Source organism: Mizuhopecten yessoensis, unplaced genomic scaffold (genome assembly GCF_002113885.1).
Source record: "Mizuhopecten yessoensis strain PY_sf001 unplaced genomic scaffold, ASM211388v2 scaffold8821, whole genome shotgun sequence".
In the NCBI taxonomy this organism is placed as follows: Eukaryota; Metazoa; Mollusca; class Bivalvia; order Pectinida; family Pectinidae; genus Mizuhopecten; species Mizuhopecten yessoensis.
In genome coordinates this window covers 190973-197249 of record NW_018407738.1, presented here as the reverse complement: position 1 = coordinate 197249, position 6277 = coordinate 190973, and positions in this window count along the sequence as shown.

Here is a 6277-nt window from a genome sequence, read left to right as displayed (position 1 = left end):
AGGTATGGGATTCACACTTTAACCACAGGTAAATCATAAGAATGCAGTGTTGCATCCTTGAAGGAAGTCATTGCAACCTCAAATGGACCATTTACCTTGCCCTCAAATGCAAATAAATATTGTTTCCGAAGCATGTCAGCCACTGTCTCATAAATGGGCATCAAACCTTTTGCAGATAGGTACATCGCAGTAAGTCTTGTGACACATCCTATGATCGCAGTGACCTCTTTTTGACCTTTATCCTTGACTTCAAAAAACCAAACACAATGGTTTCCCGAGCAAATCTTTATTACTGGTTCACGAATGGGCATCAAACTTTGTTCGTTTGTGTTTAACGTTCCATTAACAGCTATGGGCCCTCTTGTATAAAACATCTCAACTCTTGAGATTTCCTCTTCTAAGATTTCCCATAGACAATACATTGCCTGAGATTTTCCTTAACTTTGAGATGTTTTATTCAAGTGCTTCATGGTCATTTAAGGACGTGCCAGGTTTTGGTGGTGGAGGAAAGCCGGGGTTCCCGGAGAAAAACCACCGACCTTCGGTCAGTACCTGGCGACTGCCCCACGTAGGCCTGGAACCTGCGTCTCAGTGGTAACAGAATGTCAGACACCTTAACCACTTAGTCACCGCGGCCCCTTATCAAAGTTTGTATACATTTTTTATCATGGGTAAGTGGTAACCCACTTTGTACAATTAGGTTACACTGACCTTGATTTGACCTTACATTGAATTAAGCACTAAAATAAAAGTTTGTGGGTCGTATCTTGGCCAGTTTCATGAAAGGCCATCACACATTATATATATTGTCACTGTGACCTTCATTTAACCTTAACCTCAAGTACTAATAGAGTGCGATTCTGGTTCTCTACACATATCTTGATTATCATTGCATGTGAACTTGGTGGGAGTGTAATTTATAATCAATGTGTATGTTGGATAATACAAGAATTCCACAGGAGTGGATGCGTCGCCTGCTGAGCGCTTTTAGTGAGAAAAGGTTAGCAAACATGCAATTTATCTTTTTATTGTATCCCTAGAAATTAAGATCATTTATAATTATTTTATACACCAGTAAAAAAAAACGAAAAGTGACCATCAGGTAAGCAATGAAAATTGGAAAATTGTGTTATAAACGTTTGGTAGATAATTCCCAGATATCGCACCAAGCATACTGCATTTGGATAAAACTGATTTAATCTTAATATCATTTCGGTACAATCATGTCATGATTTTGTTAAAACCCCCAAACAATTAATTGAAAACACATGACAATATATTGCCATTTCAAAATAATGTTTTAATATATATATTGCTAGACAAATATTGCAATATTTTGGAACTACAAAATTATTGCCAACCCCAAATAATCACATCACTTAACTATTGAGAATTCTTGCTTTCACAAATGGGCTGGTGCATGAAGAGCTACAGAAGTAATATATGAGGTCAATGAGCCTATCTGGTGACCACCACCATACATAATTATTTTCTCAGGATTGAAGGCTACAAATACAAGTTAACCCGGTTTTTGAATACTATTCAAATGTAAAGAAATATTTGTTTTACTTGAAGTCAACAAGTCTCTGGATTATTTCCCCTTGAAACTCTGCCATCATCTCCAGAGCAATTTAAATTTTTCCTTTCTTATTCCTCCTTGTATTATGACAAAGATTTTAAATTTGAATGCTGCTGTCCTTGAAAAGATTCCCCCTAGCCCCAATTTGAAATTGAAAATAATTAACAACCAATTAACATGCTGTAGATTAATTTTATTTTGCATGTCTTTGTTTGTATTCGCTTTCAACCTTTGTTGTGTAGTTTGATCTGACAATAGTTATTTTAGTAATAAGAACATATTGAAATATAGTTGAGTCTAGCGTAATGCGTAAGAAGACAACACGTGTTTACCAGCCTGTTACAAATACCCCCTTCGATAAAAAAACATATTGGTCTCCGTACCAATGTATGTTTATTGAATTGTTAAATAGAATAAAGGGGTTTGCATCAAGCTTATATGATAAAAAAAAAACGAAAAATTGTCTGCCTAGATGTTAATTTCCCGTCGGTGAAGTTTTCAATGACCTCGGCTTCAATTCTCTGACTCCGGTGTCAGGAGGGAAAATTAAATCTTCCAGCCGGAAAGTGAGACATCTCACATCCACCAATGGGTCTAATGGTGCCGGAACCTCCTTTGTACCGTTGTCCACCTCATCATCAACGTCACCTTCTTCCTCTGAGGATGAAATATCTCTGTCGTCCGCTTTATCTCCTAAACTGATGCGCTTACCAATACTTCCAGTATGGTGGATCGCTGGCAATCCTAACACCAATGGGGGCGGCGAGACAGACACCACCACCTCTGCCTCAGGGACATCTTTAACAGGCACATTAGCTAGGACATCGATGACATCGCCCCTGACTGGCTTCTCTTTAGGCTCAGAACGCTCAGTCCTTATTTTGTTGTGGCGGGATGGGGACCTCCTAGGCTTGGTAGTCATCTTCCTGTTGTGAACCGCCTCAAAATGAAAAAAGAAATCGTCGCGCCGGAAATACTTCCGATTACACCGTCTACAATCATAGCTCTGCCTGTAGGCATCATGGGTCCTCCGGTTCAAGTTCCCCCGGGAACTGAATTGTCTGTCGCAGACATCGCAGAGGGTAAATCTGTAAAGTAAGATTTGGCATTTTAGAAAATTTGATAAAGGTTTCACCATTGTGCAGTGCTACTGTTTAATCTCATAAATAAATCAGCCGTCCTATCTGATTAAACTTGTTTAAATTCAATTTATCTGGTTTTGTTACAGTTCTTTTTGATTTACGTCCCTTCTCTGAACTTTCTGTAGGTGTGACTTTTCTCTAGGTAACAGACTTCTCCAGTAGCGCGGTGGTGGACTTTTGTATGTTTCAAGTTTGTCAAAATGAACAACTCATTCTTCATTTTCTTTGTTTTCTTTATTTTGTAAATAGCTAAGGACGTTTTCTTTACAATCTTATAAGGGCCCTCCCAAACTAGTTGTAGCTTCTGTGTCAGTCCTTTCTCCCTTTTTGGGTTGAATAACCATACCAGTTCTCCCACTTCATATGGTCTTCTATATATCCTCCTATCATAATACCTCTTTTGCAGCTTAACCCTTTCACCCCTATGTAACTTCAGTAGACTTTACCATGCCATGATATGGATGATTCCATTATGGTCTACAGTTGTGAAAAGGTTGAATTAGAATAGTATGCTGCCTTAACAAGTAAATTACAAAGTTTAGATCCTTCCAAAATGTTATGGGAGGAACACTGAAGGACTATTGAATTGAAGAATGTTCCTTTCTTTTGCAAGTTAGAACTAGGATTTAGGACTTAACTTCTTTAAGGGAAAGAAAAAATATATACCTATGTAATTTTTACTGTTTGAATCCAATATTGCAAAATCAAAATATTTCAAATTTTTCGCATTTTAAAATTTTGCTCAGGGGCTGTTGCGGATGTTTGGCGTTCCCTACATCGTCTGTCCAATGGATGCTGAGGCTCAGTGTGCGTTTATGGACCTCACCAATCAAACAGATGTCTGCAAAAAAATCTTCAATCAGAACAAGCATGTTGAATTTTTCCAGAGAACCAATATAGATATCAATTAGGTAAAGTCTTTTAAGATTTTTAGCTGACATTGCCCAAAGGGCCTTGTAATCTTATGCTATAACAGCCGTCAACTTCCCAATTAAAACACTACTAGCCTAGAATGGAAGATTTGATCAACAGTTTTGTCTTTCTTAAATTTTTCCTATCTTATTCCTCCTTGTATTATAACAAATATTTTAAAATTGAATGCTGCTTTCCTTGAAAAGATTCCCCCTAGCCCCAATTTGAAATTGAAAATAAATAACAACCAATAAACATGCTGTAGATTAATTTTATTTTGCATGTCTTTGTTTGTATTCGCTTTCAATCTTTGTTGTATAGTCAAACAAAACAGAAACTGTAACTTTTATGTAAAGTAAAACATTCATGTTCATGAAACACAAATATTGTACTTATTAAGTTAAGGTGGCTAAGTTAAGGGTTGTTATCATAAGTAATCTGCAATATATTTAACTCGTTCACCTCTGAAATTTTATAATGAACTATTCTAACCATTGAATTGGAAGAGTTCAAATATGTCTTTAGGTGTGAATGAGCTAATGGTTATTATTGAAAGAAACGAGGGAAAATTTATTAAACAGACTGATGCGTGTAGTATTTTCTCAATCCTTGTTCATATAAATAGCATCTCCAGAATTATGCATCATGAACCATCATTCTTATCCACAGTGTGTTTGTTGTAGGTTTGCGCCGAGAGAAAATGATCAACATTGCCTTGCTGTGTGGCAGTGACTACACCTTGGGAGTACAGAGGGTTGGTCCTGTGTTTGCTCCGGAGATCATGGCAGAGTTTCAAGGGGGAAAGAATCCAGGACCTGTTGACTTCAAGTAAAGCAAATATTTCTTTACATTTGAATAGTATTCAAAAACCGGGTTAACTTGTATTTGTAGCCTTCAATCCTGAGAAAATAATTATGTATGGTGGTGGTCACCAGATAGGCTCATTGACCTCATTTATTACTTCTGTAGCTTTTCATGCACCAGCCCATTTGTGAAAGCAAGAATCCTCAATAGTTAAGTGATGTGATTATTAGGGGTTGGCAATAATTTTGTAGTTCCAAAATATTGCAATATTTGTCTAGCAATATATATATTAAAACATTATTTTGAAATGGCAATATATTGTCATGTGTTTTCAATTAATTGTTTGGAGGTTTTAACAAAATCATGACATGATTGTACCGAAATGATATTAAGATTAAATCAGTTTTATCCAAATGCAGTATATATATATATTGAAATAAGTGGTTAAGGTGTCTGAAATTCTGCTACCACTGAGACGCGGGTTCGAGGCCTACGTTGGGCAGTCGCCAGGTACTGGCAAAAGGTCGGTGGTTTTTCTCCGGGAACTCCGGCTTTCCTCCAACACCAAAACCTGACACGTCCTTAAATGACCATAGCTGTTAATAGAACGTAAAACACAAACGAACACAGTTTGATGCCCGTTCGCGAACCAATCATAAATATATGCTCGAGAAACCATTGTGTTGGTACTAGAAGTCAGGGATAAAGGTCAAAACGAGGTCACTGTGATCACAGGGTTTGTCACATGACTTAATGCGATATACCTTTCTACAAAAAGTTTGATGCCCATTTATGAGACAGTGGCTGACATGCCCATACTTATATGCTCCGGAAACCACAGCACGGATAAAGTGAATGCTATACACCCCCAACTTAAGTCGAACCACGGGTATATTATACACTTGTTGCTCTTTTGGCGGGGAAATATGATTCTCCCCCCCCCCTCGATTAGATTATTTAAGACATATAAGAACCTTAAAGGTGATAAAAACCCAATTTCATTTTCACATATTTTGCCTTTTTTCGGGGGCATTATTCATTAAATATCCCTTCCGTAACATGAAAAATAATTGAAAACACAAAAGTTGCGAAAATCAGCAAATTTTGTAACCGGTATTGAAAATCTCAAATACAAGTTAGCACGAGTTATCGTTCGTTAAACTGGAAGAGCTGTGACGTCATTTGCGACGACCGTCTGTCACAACAACTACCGAACTAGTTGGTACCGGGGCTATGGATTCCGTGAATTTTAGTGACAACGAGGATATTCCAGAAGTTTCCTTCAACCTGGTCTTTCAGTCTTACCTGTATGAGCCAGACTGAACCGATTTAGAGGTTATAAGTGAATATGAATCGTCTGAGTTGGATGTTAGTGACGACGAACAGGGTCAGGAAACTGGCAGTATAGCTTGCGTCAATGCAGATTTTACACCAGAATGGTTCGTTTAAGCTCGATTGTTCAATCCTTGGTACCAATTTATCCTAAAATACAACTTTTTAAATTGTAATTAGGTTTTATATATACTTTTAAGCCGACTTAAATATAAAACAGTCTGGACACGGAATTAGATTATCTAAGTCCGTGGTCTGGAGCATGTTAAATATCCTCGGGTTACCGGTTTCCGCGCACTAAAGAAGCATCCGCGATTTCGTACTCATATCGGCAGAAAACTGTTGAAATGACGGATTACTGTCATAAACATGTATACAATCTACTAATGGAAACAAAAAACTAGCAACATAAAACTATATTTAAAAAAAATCAGAACAAACAATTTTTAACAAATTTATTTCTCCCGTCGGAAGTAGCCGTCATGTTTCCGTGTGTCTATTTTGACTA